At 40.2% G+C, this 18,107-nt stretch overlaps 1 protein-coding gene across 3 annotated transcripts in view; it reads left to right on the top strand.

Annotated features, from left to right (window-relative positions):
• The window catches only part of ttc28 (tetratricopeptide repeat domain 28), a 222,596-nt gene that overhangs the window by 157,183 nt on the left and 47,306 nt on the right, over positions 1–18,107 (top strand). The gene's annotated exons all lie outside the window — the stretch shown is intronic.

The following is an 18,107-nucleotide window of genomic DNA, read 5'->3' as shown; positions in this document are numbered from 1 at the left end:
TACATTGCGTGACTTGAGCACAACAAGCATTCCTGAAAAATCATGCCCCCAAATTCCAACACAGCCCCCTCACAAAGTTTAGTAAACACACCCGTCTTTCTGCTAAGTCTCTTTTTAGCTCTCCCTTCTTCACCCACCACCCCATTTCCACTCTAATCCACTCAGGGTTTCTTTTTCCATTAGGTTGTTTCTCTGTTTTCTTTCTTTCTTTTTTTTTAACCTCTGAAGTTTATGATGACAGATGCAAGTGTGTGTTTTTCGTTGTGACGCGTGTGTATGTGGGCGTGTGGTAGGCCATCGGAGCAGAAACCAGCTTTTAACAAATGTGTATCACTGGTGGCTTGATTGAAATGCCAACTTAATTTGTGGCTGAAGGGGGCTGTAACAGAAGCCAATCACCAGGCCGCCCTGACTTTAAGTCAGCCCGAGGCAAGAGATACAATCAGCACCCCTGCTAGCAACTATTTACCCTCTCTGTCAGTCAAAGTCCCGCGGCGCGTGCTCACAGCTGGAGGAAGCACTGGCAGGTGGCCTCGCATCTCCTCAAAAACATACCATAAAAGCAGCTATTTTTTTCCAGATTGTTCCTTCTGGTCTGATCAGCACCACACCCCATTCTTTAGTCTGACACGCCTTTGATGTCCCATCTGCCGTGTGCTTATCCCTCATGTCTAGTTTTCAATGGGACTTCAACACCACCTGCAAATGGACTCCATCAGGGGAGCCAGACTGTACAGTTCTGGGAAATTCTGAATTCAGGAAAAAAAGTTGCTTTGAAGCTTTGACCTTAAAACATCTTTAAAAAAAAAACATGGAGCTGCTGTCTAGGAGGTGTGTGTGGCATTGAATATGGAAAGGAATGTCCAGAGATTTGTACTGCTGTTATGCTGTATTAAGAAAACCTTCTTTTGTCTTAGTCTTGTGTCACAGTGGGGGGGGGGGGGGTAATGTGACCACACTCAGTTTTGTTCATATCAAGCCCCCACTTTCCATTATTGGATTCGAAGCCAGCTTGGATTTTTTCGGTTGCTCAAATGACCAGTAGAGGCTGGTAGAAAAAGAGAGAAACTTCCAGTTTGCTCTCATGTCGATGAATGGTCTCATTTATCTAGTTGATGTCTTTAAAGACCTGCTCAGATTAAAGTTGTGTTCATGGTGTTGTTAACGTGCTCTTAGGACAATTTTCACATAATCGGAGACATACATAAAGAAAATTAATCTTAAATTTGCATTAATAAGAATTTCTTTATTCAAATCGTTATGAATCAGGATCAGGCAAAATATGCTATTGGAAATGAGCTTTTTTGTAATGTAGAAAATACTGGGGCTGGGTTGATAAAATCGATTAATCAATCTGAATCAATCCAAGCTCAATAAATCAATAATCGATCCGTATAAGTAGAGATCGATCTTTTATGCCTTTCCTTTTCCTGAGACCTAATGCATAACAGCAGTAAAGCCAAAGTCTGCTAGAGTGATGCTAACGTATAATGGAATTTCCTTTAGGACGGCTAATGCTAACACATGTTCGACCTAAAAATACATTGCTGACTAAATTAACAGCTTTAAATACTCACAGGCATGAATTTTCCAAACTCTTCTAGGGAAACATTTTTTTGAAAGTAAGTGACAGCGACATCTCATACTCCTCACTGGCCTCATGATGTTGTTCTAAGACGATGTGTTCCACTCTTCCACAAGTGCTACATGCAGGTTTGCCAGGCCGCTTGGTGGCGTGGTACAATCATCCAGTCTCTGCTTCAGCTGGTCCCAGACGTGCTCTGTGGGGTTCAGGTCAGGGGACATTGCTGGCCGGACCATATGAGGCACTCAGACTTCCTGAAGTTGAGCTGTGGCAATTCTGGCACAATGTGTTGGAGCTTTTTGAACTAAAAACAGAAAGTTGGGGGGTGAGCTGGTGGAATTGGAATATGATGATGGTTCTATGATGTCTCTGAGGTAAGAACGTGCGGTGACTGGGCCATCCTCAGTAACTAAATTCGTTTTTCACTGACTGAGGATACCTGTCCAGACTGTTGCACCTCTTCCACCAAAGCAAACCCACGGGACCATGTTGACTTGGGTGCATTACTCACCTCCCCTTTCCCAGCAATGCTGATGACCATAATTTCTGTTCAAGGGGTCCCAACACTTGAACAGGACGGTAGACCAAATCTGCATTGTCCTGGTCAAATGGTCTTGTGCCCAGTAAAAAAGTTGAAGGTTTGGTGTCTTGGTGTCAGTGGGGTCACCTGCAACGGCCATCTGGCATGCAAGCTGTGTGGCATTTGCTAAACAATGTCTGAGTGCATAGGTCCCTAAGTGCTGGTCGTTGTTTTTGTTACTCCTGGGTCAGTCACAAACTCTGCCAGTAGTTTTGTGTCTTAATGAAAGTCTGCCAATGACACATTGAGACTCAACAAGTTCACCTGCAACATCTGAGTGTCTACAACCAACCCAAAAGTGTGCTATGGCAAGGTGGCGCTGCTTGTTTGTTAAGCGACGTTGTGTGTTCATGTCTGTTTTAATGATCAACTTGGAATGAGTTATTGGCAAAATCAGCTTTTTATACCAACAGAATGTAGAGATTGATGCCACATTGAAAATGTTTTTCTTTTAGAATTTTTTGGTTTTGGCGCCAATAAGTAAGACATACTGTATACAGTGAGACCATTATGTGGAAAACACATAATGAGATGTTGAATATTATGGTGTCCCTATGCCGAAAATTTGTAAGGTGAAGCAAACATGACATAATGACAACTACAGAGTTTCTTAGAATATCCTTAACTTTTTGTAATGAGTGTAAATGTACTTGTACAGATGTATTTATATGAGCATTTCATATTAGGCAGTGTAGGAATTATCTTTTTTAAGTCTTTATCAGACCAAGAAGCTCTGTCCACCTACTACTAAAGCTCTATACAGCACTCAGCAGGGCTTAACACATGGAGTTAGTCTTGTGTAGCTTGAAGGATCCACAGTCCACGGAGCAGTAAGGTGCAGAGATGCTTTGGAGAGATAGCTCAGCTGTTTGATCCCTGTGAGCGTTGGTGTTGATGCTGTGTTCTGAAGGCAGCTCAGACCACAGCAGCCACTCGCACCAGGAATGCAATTACATTTTGGAGAATGGAACCAGAGAGGGAGGAGGGGATTTAAATGGCTGATGTGCTGGACTGGAGTTAAAGGAGCGTTCTTTCAGACTCCCAGCTGCATGTCATTGCTGATTTATATACCCACTACAGCAGAGCGTGATGACCAGAGCCTTTTAAAGGTGTGCTTGAGCTGGCTATTGAACGTACATATGAGACACATGAGGTTATTTTACGGGTGGTTGTGGGGTTTATTTTTAGCAGCTGCATGAATATAAGATCAAAATTAGAAAACCTCTTTATTATTGTCTAAATGCAAAAAAGAAAAATCTGCTTCTCCCCCATGTTAAATTTGGACTCCACCTGCTGATCAAGTCATTGAACATATCACAGCCAAAAATGAGTTCCTGATTGGTTGACGCGACGCATCCTCTCCACCAAAATTCAGGTTTTTGAACTATGGCGGAGGGACCCTTAAATCACGCTGCTGCCAGACAGACGCACCGTACTGCAGGACCTCAGATCACATGTGTCCATTGACTGATCATTAAAAATCTCTGCTGCACGGATTGCTTTAGATGTAAATGCAGCATCACTGTACATGAGCAGAATGTGTTCATGATTGTTAAAAGCTTTTTTTCATTACTTGGTTGAGTTTTTTTTTGCTTCTTGGACTCACTGTATTGACTGGCTGTAGATTAGTTGGTTGAGAAGGTGTTTACCACTCAGTTGGGTTAGTATCCAAAGCTTTGTCTACCATTAAAGGAAATTGTCAAATGTCTTTAAGTAAAAATCTCTTTATAAAGGAAAAAAGGCATAGTGGGCAAACTTGATGCATCTACAAGCAATTTTATTTATTGTGTCCTGCATATGTTTTGATTTATTTTGGTGGATACATGCACATTGTTGGAATAAAGTCAAAGATTGTAAGAAAGTTGTTTGATCAAAAAGTCTTTTCAGGCTGTTTTAGACAGTGACGATTTACAAAAAGTTTGACTCTGTTGCTTCATCTTTTAGGTTTTCTTTTGTCATGTCTGTTTTTACAAAATACACAGTTCTTTCCAGAAATTCAGCAATTTATGTATTTGGGGAAAATGAAATAAATTTAATTGCAAAGGTTATCTTTTTTATGTTTGCGTATTTTCTAGAAATTTGCTACAAAGCTATTACTGGTTTTTCTTTTCAAACTACAAAGTACTTGTAGAAAAGTATGTAGAAAAATCTTTTGAGAATGTGCACTTTTCATAAATTCTTATGAAATAAGGAAATGTGGTCAAAAAAACATGCGCCTAAATTGACAAAGTAAGATTTAAAGAAAATAGTCATTATCTGTATTGTTTCTTTAAAAAATCCTAGTTTAAGATTTTCGAAAATGTAGACTTTAAAGGTGAAGTCTCACTAGTTGTTTTATTTTTAGTGTTTGACCCATCCCAGCAGCAGTGAGCTGCTCCAGGGACACAGGGAACCAACCCCATCCAACTTACGCCCCTCAACTGTGAGTTTAGGCAGGGAGGCGTTGGGTCCCATATTTTTAAAGTCTTTGGTATGACCCAGCCATGGGTTCAAACCTTCAACATCCTTGTCTTAGTGCAGACACACTTCCATTAGACTAGCTAAAAAAAGCTTTTCCAATAGATATGAATGAAATAAAAGTGAAATCATACTTGAGTAATAACCCATTGTCCTTTGTTTTACAGAATTTGCACTCAGTCTTGAAAATTTCCTGTATTTACCTTTTGAAGTGCCATGTTTTGGTGTGTTGGATTCTTCCCTTCACAAAAACAATCTCAGTCAAGAGGAAAGCATGTTTCTAAACGAATGAAGCCATGATGATCCCAGAAAGTCGACTGAAGGTGTGAATGCACCATAGCACCAAATACATGTGACAAAGACTGCTATAGATTCTGCACCTTCTATTTAAATACATCTTGTATTCACTCAAACATGTTCAGGAGATTATTTTGATATTAGCTTTTATATTTTCCTTTTCATTCTAATTATCTTGCAGTCTGCTTTTATTTCTTCACACCCTTTTTTTTCTCATGTGTTTTTGGCCGGTTTGTTTGCCCTTAAAAAACAGAACATTGGTAACTTTGGAAACAGACATAGAATAGAGGGTATAATATTTACAATCTCTCCCAATCCAATCAGTAGCTTAACAGACCTGCATTCTCATTAAATCCCTGTTCCTGATCAGCACTGCACAGTTTGCATAAATGATGCTGTGAACAACGTTAGTTAATAGCTGGAAATGTTTCATTAGTGCAGTGGCCATTAGTAGAAGTGCTTCCAACCTCTCTATATCATAAGTACCATAGTTTAAAAAACATAAATGACTGCATTTTCTTTAATAGCTTTTGTTGAGTTTTTAGCATAACTGGAGACTGTTTCAGTTATCAGCAGCTTTTTTGTTGTTGCCAGAAAGAGGAAGAATAAAGTAAAAATTTGCACACACACACACACACACACACACCCACACACACACCCACACACACACACACACACACACACCCCCACACACACACACACACACACACACACGCACACACCCACACACACACACACACACACACACACCCACACACACACACACAAAAGAATTGAAGAGGCTTTTTCCCTTAGTTAAGTTTTGATGAAAGTTAATGTTAAATTTACTTATTTTAAACCCCAATAAAGGAACATAGATTTATTGTAACACATTTGTAATCCTTTCAACGATAGACTAAAAATACGAAAACGATAGACTAAAAATACAAATATAAACTCAACAAATACTAGTCATCTGTTCTGTTACAATCACTACACAACTTTGTCATCAAAAAGGGTCCAACAAAGCAGTGCAACATCTTTCTCTCTGGTTTAAACAATGAGAGGAGCTGGAAGCAGACCATCCTGCAGACGTGCAGTTCTTGTTTAGTCTACCAGAAAGTTCTGAAGTAATAAAAAAAAAAATCAACTAGGTGAGAAGATTAGGCATACTGAAACAAATGCTGATTATAAAGAAGTTTCAGCATTGTGAACAAACTCCTGCCTTTATTCATCTTTAAAGACACTCTCTCATTTTTCCAGTTTCCATCTCTGTACACAACTTAGAAAGAAACAGCCACAGGAAATAAAAGAGATGTCCAAAAAGCCCAGATCTCTATTTTCACACGTTAGCTGTGGTCTAAACCTATTAGACATGAGGTGTTTGCAGTTGGAGAGGGATTAGAGGAGAGCTAGACAAAGGCTCTACCCCCATTCTCAAAGAGAACTGTGAGGAGCACAGCCTGGACATTAACTTGTCACTTTTTCTTTTCATTTCCTGTCTCAGGGTGCTCTATGAAGCATCTCTCATCTTGATCTGGGTCTTCTGACCCAATGGTGTGTATCCAGCTATTTGTTATCTTTGCTGTTCAGTCTGTTGGGTGGGATTGAGAATAGTCATGAGCTCCTGTGTCATTTGAATTCTGAATTTTAAGACTTTCATTCAAGACCAATACGTTACATCATGGTTTATTATATGTGCAAACTGACTTCTTTTTATAATTAAGATTTTCCGGTAGAGTTGCCACCCATTCAGTAGAAATATCAAGTTCTTGTTTTGTTTTTCATCTGTGTGCGTTTTTTTTTCTTGTATCAGACAAATTAAAGGGTAAAAGATGTACTGTAGTTCACCTTCACATGTTTCGACTGCTGGCCTACAGTTTTCCTCACAAGGTTTTGCACAAAAAACAAATATTGTATTAAAGAGGCTAATGCGGACTTTGCCGTTGAATCTAAAGGCTCCATTAATGGTTTTATGTGCATTCAGTCAGTCAAGCTGTTAGTTCTGCAGGGTGTTCCTTCAGTTCTTGTACCTGAGGCTGTGCCTGCATCCTGCAATGCAGTCATGGCAGGTTTAGATGAAAAGCTTGTGTAAACTAGTCTTGCATGATAAATCTCACATTTATTGTCATTGCAATATCAGCATGTGAGATATGTTCATCACAAAAGATGGTGTGAACTGTGATAAATGGTAAACCTTAAATGTTTACACACATGCTAAAACAATTTCATGGCAGCTTGAAGTATTTAACGAATCAAAATGAGCTTTTTATACATTTGACAGATGCACCCCTTCTCGTTGTTGACCAATCAAATTGAGCACTTTTATGTTAGAATCAGGTCATTTGGAGGTTAATGGAAGTTATGTTGACCTTTATTTAAACAAAATTGTTGCAGTGACATGAAATTTATGTATTCGATGATTCTGTTGTACAAAACATCTAAAGGGAGGGAGATTTTGGTTTATGAGAAATAGTAAATTAAATTTATCAGTTAGCATAGCATTTTTTTCAAGAAAGAATAAGTAAGATACAATGAACTTGGTGACTTAAATAGCGTGCATAGTCATGTAGCACACTGTGTTGTTTTGCTGCTGTTTGCTGTGTTTTTTGCTCTGTCTTTCCTCTTTGACCTTGTTATGCTCAGCATAAAGATTGGTTCTTTGAACATCAATGGTGGCAGAGAGACAGAAGGGAGCACTGATAAGTAAAACCATAGCACAGAAAATATTTGATGTTCAGGTTTTTTACAAGAAGCTCCCGCTCCATTTGTGGAAGAGTGAGAGTGTGGTTTATGATGCTTAAACAGCGTTCAGACTTCGATGGTGGGAAGAGAGCCACTCTGGTCTGTAGCAGAAATGGTGAAAGGCAGACTCATTTGCTTTATATTGAAAATAGATATTTCAGTGTGCTCCTTGGTTAATGTCTAGGTCATTGAAGGCAGAAAATATATCTCTGATGATTTCCTCAATTCAACCTGTACAAGAAAAATACTGCTCACTGTAAACTCACTTTAGAGCACTGAACCAACATGGCTTTGTGAGCAACTGTCACTATTGACTGTGTTTTTGAAATATCATCGGCTCTTAATATTACACGATGTACGCTCTTGTCTGCATAAAAGACTGGACCAGCTTCTCTTAAGAGCTATCAGTAGATGCTATTAGCCTGTAGTGATTTCAAATTCCTTTCAAAAGCCTTGCCAATTGGGTTTTCAGAATTGAACTGACGGCGCATAAAGATGAGATTGAATGTGTTCTTGAAAGGACAAATGTGGACAATGTTTTTGATTCATGCAGATTTTTATTTAGACACATTTTACTGTTTCAATTTTATTAAAGGAAAGCTTATGACAGGATAGGTCATTCTTACTTGTTTCTGGCACTTACTGCGTTTAGAACAGACCGTGAGATTTTCAACTTGATTACCGGTATGTTTATTTTTAGTGAAGAAAGTATGTGTCCTTTAGTTGTCTAATATTCATTCAGTGGAGAAAAAAGTCAGGATTCTTCTTTCTTATGGCAGTTGCATTGAGTCTTTGCTGACTTTATTTGGCTTGGCCAATATTTTGCTGTGTCTACTTATGCAGACAACATGAATGTTTTCTTCACAAATTATATGTTTTTGTTGTTTTCAACATGTTACTGTGGCATTTTACTCATGATGGAGGACATATGTAAAGAACATTATTCTTAAAATTGCATTTCTGATCATTTCTTTATTCAAATTGTTGTGAATCAGGAGTAGATGAAAAAATGCTTCTGGAAAAGACTTTTAGAAGTGACTTAGAAGCTTTATCAGGTCAAAAGCTTGCTGCTCAGCCCCATTCTGATTGATCCGCTTGTAGACAACTAGATCCACTTAGGTCTTTGTTTTCCTCGTCTGAGCTGGTATCTGCCTGTAAACTGTGTGGCTAGTTAGCTCTTGTTTTGCTCACCAATTTTGTTGCACATATAATGTTAAGTTGGGGGTGTGAGGGGCTGTAAGCTAGCCGGAGAGAGTGTAAACAGATGGATCATTGGAATTTGGGGTGGGCTTACTCTGCACCAACAGTTCCACCCACAACTGAGAGGTAAACTTCCAATGAACTCCTGCCGTTCTGCAGAAACTATGTCTTAGAAAACCAAATAGTTTTTCTTTTTTTTTGTGGCTAAAAAAGGCAAAAAGTGAGACCTAAAGTAAAATTGTGGTTTTAGCAGCCATCATTTCATGTAGGAGAAAGAATTTGGGTGCCACCAACTTTATAACTTGAACTCTGATGCAGATTTATCCAAAAAGCCATTAAAGTCTTCTGGATAAGTTGAGTCTACTATGGGCATTACATCACTGCTGCAAATACACAAAAAATGATTGATGTCAATACCAGACTGTCTGTCAGAATGCGCAAAAACCTGCTATATGGTTTTAATGTGGTTGTTTAAAAAATTCAAATAATCTAATAAAGTGTTCTGCAAGGTTGATAGAGTTTTGTTGCCGTGTGTTGTGACAGTTACAAAACCAGTGTCTGTCATCCTGTAAGTTTCTTTCTGTTGTTCCTAACTTTAAATACTGCCATATATAAACTAAGAGCCCTTGTACCCTTTGACATCAGCCACATCAGCTAAAGACTCACAAATGCAAATCACATTTTCAAAGTTGCATTGTTTTTGCCAGTGTGTTTTCAGGCCCCACCGGAAATCATGCTAGCAACTAATTAGCATTTAATTGACAGATTTAGAAAACAACACTGTATCAACAGATGTTCAATCCTATTCAATCCCAACCTATTTACATTTTCCATTTTATACCGACATGTTCTTTGGATCTTTCTTATGTGGGAGATATCTTGCAGCTTGGAAGCAGAGCGATGGATGCAGTCATTTTCAGTCTCATCCTGCAGTGCCGCTGCTCCTCAACCCCTATTACCTTGGTGGAAGGAGATTTTTGCTTTGCCCCTTGTTGAGGCTTTGCAAAGTGGAAAGTGTTTCTGTATATCCTGCCATCCCTTTTCAAATGACTTTTAAACACCCCTGTGATTTCCCTTTCTGTCACCGCGAGGTCTCTCAGGAATTGATTCCCTCCACCAGCAGGCATCACACAGCTACGCCTGTGGAGATTTGACTTTAGTACAGAAATAAACAGTAGCGCCGTGCATCCCTTCAAGGCTTTGCTCTGATTTAGAGTATATTAAGATTCATTCACATTGCCCCACTTCCCCTGTGTGCCACCTCTTCAATTTCCTTCTCAAGCAGGCTTTAGATTCACGTGTTTATATGAGAAGGCAGGAGGCCTGTTTGTGCATTTGAACAATGCTGACATCCTGTCACGAGGGACAGCCACTCTAATGTCGGGGCTGTGGGGGCTGGGAAGCCCGGTTGCCGGTCCACCCTCGCCTTCTTTTCCTGTTTTACCATTAGGCTGTTTTCTGTAAACATTGTTAGCACATTGTCAAAAAGAGGGAGCTCGAAATATTAAACCCCCATGCCAACTAAAAGGAACAGTCAAATTTTCCCCCAACACCAAAGGAAACTGTCAGATTCAATTTTTCTTAGTGTCTCGTTTTTTTCCCCACCAGGCTGCTTATTTACCCTCAACTTGAGAACTATATCCTTAAATGTTTTTTTTTTTTTAGAAAATACCTTTGTTTTGCACAACAGCACAGACTTCCTGCCCCTCTTAAAAAAAAAGCCTTTTTTCCCTAAAATTACCGTGTTTAATACTGTGCCATCATTGATTCATCCCATGTGATGCTCCACAGATATTGGTCGGACAACATGCTTTCTGAGAGCACAGTATCTGTTGTTGTAAGCCAGAAGCTGTAATGAAGGTCCTCATCCATACTTTGACCTTTAGTGACAATAAATCTCTTGTGCGTGCATCCTGTGAAGGCCAAAGGGATTATCAAGCTCCAGGACCTGTGGCGTCATTTATCTACATGCTTCAGGTTACGTGGGTCATACAGAAACAAGTAGCTTCACCAGTATCTTGTTGCTGATAATTGATTTGATTAGCTGTTTAACCTGATTACACATATTTATTTTTTTCTAAAGAAACAAAAGAGTGCTTCTTCAAGAGCGTTTCCCAAAGGAAAACAGATATATCAGAGAATTCTGTGTATCTTGACTTACATTTGTGGTATCAAAAAAGTGGTCTTTCATTAAAGACCCACTCCGATAATTTTTGATCTATTTTAAGTGTTCCCAGTGGTCTTTTAATTGTGATTATGCCATTTTTTAGCCAAAAAAACCCCAACCTGTGCTGTTTTCTAGGATATAGTTTCTGCCCAGCTGCGGCAGTTCATTATAAATACTGAGTTGTAGGTGGGACAGTATGCGCAAAGTAAGTCCGCCCCTGCTTCCCATCATCCACCTGTTTACACTCTCTCCCGCCAGCTTACAGCCCCTCACATCTAACATTAACGGTGCAACAAAACTAGCACGCAACATTGGAGCTATCCAGCTGTTTGGTTTTGAGTGGAGGAACCTCACCTCCACTTCCCATTGCTGAGAGTTCTCTGTCCAAGCGGAGCAGCGAGCTTGTGGCTTGCGAGCGTATTTCTTTGTCACAAAATAACTGCTTTTCGTCTTTGTTTTTTGTGCATTTTTTGTTTGCTTCTGATTCAAAAACTCTAACCAAGGTGCTTTTTTAGAGGAGCAAACAACATTTATGAAAAATTACTTTTTTAACCCTTGTGCTATCTTTGGCACTTTGACATTGGGAGTTGGATGTGCAGATCACCGCTAGCTCTGCAAAGAAAGTGTGTGTGTGTGTGATAGCCTGGGGGCAGTGCTGGCAGCCCAGACTCTTCCTAGAAGAGGCTGTTCTCACTTTCCTACTATTATGATTGTGAGGACCTGCTCGTTTCTGTGGATTGGGAGGGGCTGCTGCTCAGAGTACAGGTTTTTAGAGGAAAACTCAGAAATGGGTAAATGGATCAAAATACCGCTTTGGGGGTTGTTTCCGAGGGGAATGAACATTATAAAACATTTAAAAGCTCAAAAAACTCGATTTTGCATGATATAGGCCACTTAGTTGGTTTTTAGCAACATTATCATATTTGATTATGTTTTAGTGACAAAATCTAGGTTAGGCAGTCGGATCGTTTGATTCTGTTTCTGGGTAAATTTACTTCATGGTGAAACTTATGTAAACACTTTGAATATATCAAAGTGTGGTTGTGTCGCTCCCCACGACAAGAACAATCTGCCAGCCTACACAATCTCTTTAAAGCCAGGGAACACAGTTGTGTTCACATGTGCGTTTCCATGTTTGCTTGCAATTGTGTGCAGCGGTGAGCAATCAGGCACAGCTGTACCTGCCCTCGCTTGGCAGAGCTGAACATTTCCCAGCTTAAAGCAACAGACGGTTTTGATATGGCGCACAGGCAGTCATATGGCTGATCTAATAGTGACTCCCATTGGATCCATATCTCTGTGTGCGAGCACAGAGAGCGGCGCATGCACCCATAAAACCTCGCCTACCTATTTTATGATACCCATTCCCACCCACCTCCTCCATGCAGACATCCTCAGCGTGTGTCTTGCAATATGCACCTTCACTCTGATATTTATACCAACACAGAGCTTGTGCATCGTAAAAATGTGGCGGCGCCTTTCAAGCTTCCTTCATACAGTCTCTTCGGGGTTTCTCCTGCCTTAGCTGATTACACTTCAGATGTTAGTTTTTTTTGCCAAAATGGATTGCAGTGAGCAAATGCAAAAGTCACCCTCACCTTTTTCTCTCATCTTTCAAAAGCAATTTCCCCTGCAGCCTTTTATATCCTACCTCTCCCCTCAGTGTGCCCCCTCCCCAATACAGCCTGATTTCTTCAAGCCCCTGTAGAGGCCTGAACTCAGCTTGTTAAGGGAGACTCCTGTTCTTGGTCCTTGTGACCTTCTCTCCACAATACCTTTTAATTAGACAGCTGTCAGACTGGGCATCTCATTAGCAACAGAATATTTTAGTTACTGTTTGTTTGTGTGTGAAACTTAAATAGCATTTTTTTTCTGCAATGGTTGCAAAATATTTCTTTTTGTACAAATAGACACTTCAGGTTGTGCATCTTAAGTGATACAGTTGATTATTTTTTCTTCTTCCTTTTGATATAGATTAAACATATTTAAAGTTGTGGGGATTTTTTTGCCAAATAAATGGGCATTCTCAAATGGAAAATGTTGTTTTGGACATTGGAAACTCTCCAGTCCACATTTGTGAACTTCATTCCAAGCTCTACATGGCAAACTGGTTGAGAAGGATTTGCCAGCAAGCGTCATGGATGGCAACAGAAAGAAAGAGCTGTGAATGTTTGTTGTTAAACACATTGAGAGTTATACGTTATCCAGAATATGGCTTTTGATAGGATAGTTCTGTGAATGAATCTTAGTGACTGAGCATGTTTCTGTTTTTCAACGTTCTGCCTGTGTATTGTTTTGACGTTTGGTTTTGTTTTATTTCAAATTGGTTTTGTGCTGCATTAACTCAAATTTTCTCTGCTTCTGTTTTCTGTTAGATGTTTATAGCTCACACCTGGTTTTAATTTGTAATCACCACAGCTTAATGAAGTCGCTTAATTAGTCCCTCGTTTAAAAAAACAAAAAAAAAAACATCACATTTTTGTTGCATTCTGCCTAAGGCCCTTATCCTTTTCAATTGACTCTTATGTTTACCAAAAATTAAAAACACAATTTACCTCCAAAAATAAGCAAATCTATCATATGGTTTCAAGAATTCATTTAATAATTGTTGCTTTATCTCCCATGCATGACAATTGCGTGTGTTGTGATTTATTATTATTACTTTTTTAACAATCTGTCTTTTTTTTTCTTGAGTTGTACTTTTAAAATACATCAACTATAGCGATGCAACCTGGACACATCATTAGTGATGTTACCTGGGGTCATGAGTGTTTGGGGTCTGTCAAACATCATGACCCATGATCAAACCCAGGTGGGGTTGATCAGATCCCAGCTTGTGTCCAGGTAGTGCTGCCCACCCCCAGTTACCTTCTGGGGGTGGGAAGGGTACTTCTGTGACCTCCTTAATGGCCCTTCTTCGCTTGCTGGCCCCAGTGATGCCCAGAATGTTGTATGCCCTGCAAAGCGACTGGCCTGTGATCCCCCTACATCCCACCTCAATAGGCTCACACCTTGCCCTTCAACCATTATTATGGCGCTCCTCTAGTAAGTCAGCATACTTTGCCCTCTTCCTCTCATTTGCCTTGTCAATCCAGTTCTCCCAGTGGACAGTCAACTCCAGGAGAACGATCTGCTTAGAAGCTTCTGAGATGAGCAGCAAGGTTGTAATGGCAATGGTTTCTGGAAAATTCTGTAGCTTTCCAAGATCAACTTTTAACTCTCAGTGTTGTGCTGATGTCCAGAGGCCTGAGCGGGTGGCCTTGGCAGCTATGTGGTGACTTCTCCCCAGCCCGGACAAAGGCGATGATGTTCTTTTGCAAAATCTGCAAAAGCCATTTTCAGAATGAATGACTGAATGAATAAATGATATAGGAAATGTTCCAAAGTATCTTTAGAAATCCCTGATTCTTTTCAAAAAATTAATATTTTCCACATTTACCTGACCCACTGTTGAAGAATATTCACCTTATGTTGTCATTAAAAAGTACAGAGCTGTTTGCTTGTCATTTTAGGTCAACCAGAGTGTTGCCTTTGAATCTTTAAAAAATAACTTAAAAGTCAGTATGAAAAATACAAAAACTGGGGTTTAAATCTGCATTTCAAAGTTCCTGTAGGGTAATATTTTTCGTTCTTTGAAATATTCATGTTTGTTGCTTTTATGAGAGTACTATGCAAACCTTTGACTTGGTACAATAAACAGCAAAGATGTTTCCACCTAGGTGGTAATGAAATCATTCTGCTCTCCATCTGCTCTTCCCAGGAGAAAGCAGCTCCTCTCCTCTTACAAATAATCCCATTAACAGCACTTTACTGAAGTGAGGGGTCGCCCTGCTTTCCTGTGGCATGCTGGTTGGACAGAGGGCAAACTGGGAGCTTTTTAACACCTTAAATCTGCAGCTTGTGCACGGAAGTAATCGTCTGCAGAGTCCTCACCAACTGGTGTCATCTCTATGACAACCAGGCCTGTTATGACAGTTTTGCTTGTTTGGATTCCATCTGACCTCAAAGGTACAAAGTGAAATTGGGAGTATTTTCAAAGACATAGTCAGGGAGCTCCAGGGTAAGCCTAACCACACAAACAACATAGCAGTGGAGCAGCAGAAAGTTAAGAAAGAAAACACAAACAAGGGAGGGGGGCTGACTTTTGCATTGAAACTAGGAGCTTGAACATCAGCAGGAGTGCCGCTGGGTGACATGGGAGGCTCATTATGCTCTGGGTAATCTATTGCATCAAGCATATGCTGTTAAGGCAGCAATTTCTCTAATGCACTACAGAATAAAACCAGATTCATTTAAGGGAGACAGGGCAGAGCCACCAAAGAATCTTAATCCAGTGTCCTTGTCAAGGAAAAGTGACGCACTAATGTTTTCTGAGCCGAGCAATTCTGATAAACATGTCATGTCGACTGTCCTTTTCCGCCTTTCTCTCCCTCTAAGCCGAATCTACTTTCCCATTCATTAGGAGCCCCTTAGTGCAGAATGTGCTCTCAGATAATGCCCAGTGGTTTATCAACGCTTTATGATAAACGGGGCTTGCATCAATCAAATAAAGCTGGATCCGGAGAGGAATTGGACTCTATAAAGAAAATCAGATGTGACTTTGCAGTCAAATTGAGAGGCAGGTAGATAAAGGGAGGAAGAGAAGGGAGGACAGATAGGCGCGGCAGGAAAAATCAAATTAAAATGAAGCTACTTTGGCAAAAATGATGTATTTCGGGGGAATAATTTCCCCTCCCGGAGAGATCATGCGGTGGATGTTGGTGGGGAGTCAAAGTAATCTGTTGTGGTGGTGGATTTCAGCGCCGGAATGGAGACTGGATGCATACGGTCCCAGTGTCCTCCTTGCAGCCAAACAGTGCAGCCCTCCTGGAAAGGCTGCCTCCTCATTATCTGCCTATCTTGGCTCCCATGTGAGGAAAAACGCAGCGCTGCAGTCTCACTTTAGAGGGACACTGATCACAAGAGTTACTCATCTCAACTGGAGAGAACACTGCACCCCCCCCCCCCCCCCCCCGTGCCCCTCAGCCTCACTTGCCTGAAAACAGACAGTGCTGAGGAATTCTCTGTTTTCTGCTCAGAAAAGTGGAAGTCTGTGTCAGAGAGATGGAGCAGAGCTTCAAAAGGCACATGTAATTGAGCAGCTCTAGATAGGCTATCTAGAAACATGAAACGGCAACAGTTGTGACGGAGGGTAATTGCCTCCCAGGGCTCATATAATGCCTTGTCGAGTCTTTAAAACTTAGGAAAACTGCAAGAAGTCCTTAGGTCAGCAGGTAATTGGTTCCAGGCATCAGCAGCAATGTGAAACAAAGGAACGATAGGTTTTCGTGTGTTTGTAAAATTAAATAACAAAGAACAAATGTGTGAAAGATTAAAGGAAGAGGTTGTCTTCATAAGCGCTTTCAGTGTCCGGGAGAATTTTTTTCCTCTTTGGTTTATTCAAAGGGTCCAACTCTTTCATTAGGTGTTGCAAGAGCTCTGTAAAAAAAAAAACACCACCTTCTCCCTGCTGGGATATTTCACACTTTCATCTGGATGATTTTAGTGAAACAGTGTTTAAAAAATATACAAAGTTAAAAGTGGTGGCACTACCTGTGTTGTTGCTTTACTCCTTCACAGTGAAAACTCACAGACCACTTGCATTTCAAAAAGCGCTTTCCTAAACATCCACAGCTGTAGAAGTCCATCATTTGCAGTTGCTGACTTTCGACTTTCTAGAGTCTCTAAACTGGGCAGTAGCAGCGGTTACTGTGGCCTTCACTGTCAGAGTGGCTGTCCTCTTCGCTGGCCTGCATCCAAACCCATTCCTGGCTGCTAGATGCAGAGTGGGACCTCAGGAAGGATGTGCTTGATTATCTGTCCCTCCATGATTAATTGAACATCTGTTCATGCAAAGACAACTGACCCCCAACTCCCAACTGTTTGTGTCCTGTATCTACAGTTGATAAGTCAGTGGTGAGTGTGTCACAGAAGAGGTCGGCACTGTCTTTGTAGACTTTCCTTTAAATTGCTGCAAAACTTTCAGAAGTTTTTCTTTTGGATTTGGATTTGGAAATGGTTTCTTTCAAGAAATCAAAGCAGAGATAATACAAAGACAATACAAACAACATAAATGTAAATCTATGCTAGGATATATATCAAACATAGTATAAATAGACATAAAATTGATTGGGAAATATACATATGTCCTTATTCACTAGTAAATAATTCAATTATGTTATATTGAATTATTTATAAATAAACATTAGGGTAGCTCTTTTGCATATAGTTTATGACACAATAAAACTATAAAATTTTAAGTCTGTCAAAACGTGTTCAATAGATTGCTTGAAAGGGAGTGGAAGAAAGCGAACTTAACTGTATATAATCCCATCCCAATATTTAGAAAGCTTTCAGTTGATGTTACTATAATAGTGGTTTAAACTTTAATCATCACGTTTAGCCGCTCCTGTTATGGTGCGTTCACACCGGACATGTGACGCGTGTTCCAGAAAGTGCTTAAAGTGCCAAATGCAGGCTTTTTGAATGCACATTTAGCCCATGATATTCACACTGGACTGTCGCTACCCAGTTCTAGCGCATGTTAGCAACCTACATTTGGAAGGAGCGTAGTGTAAAGTGTCGAAGCTGTGCAAATCTCATGAAGGCTTTTTCAGGCTTTTTCTTTCACAGCTCTATTCAGATTTACGAAAGACTTGGTGTTATATAAGTCTGTCTGGGCAAAAACTGAAATTATTTAATTCAGTGAATTCAAAATAACACATTTTTTTTATTTCACGATCAGAGCTGAGTCCCTGATTGCTTAAAATTAGGGTTTAACTTTCAACAAAAAACTGTTGTAGAAAATTGTGTGGAGACGCGTGAATGCAAAGGTTTTTAACACAGAAGCCCAAAACACGCATACGCGTGTTTACACAGGCCAAATCCGAATTCTTCCCCTACCCCTACAGCTTCTCCCCACCCCTACATTTAGCCCTCCCAACCTAGAGTTACGCAAAAATAGTGTCTTTTAATTTAGACATCACAAAAAACTATTTTGAACACCCCATCCCTCCAAATGCCCCCTACAATTGGAGAAGCCGGAGGGGTAGGAGAAG

The sequence above is a fragment of the Oryzias latipes genome, chromosome 9 (assembly GCF_002234675.1).
Source record: "Oryzias latipes chromosome 9, ASM223467v1".
In the NCBI taxonomy this organism is placed as follows: domain Eukaryota; kingdom Metazoa; phylum Chordata; class Actinopteri; order Beloniformes; family Adrianichthyidae; genus Oryzias; species Oryzias latipes.
Note: the sequence above shows the minus strand (reverse complement) of the source record. Positions and strands in the feature narration are given on the sequence as shown.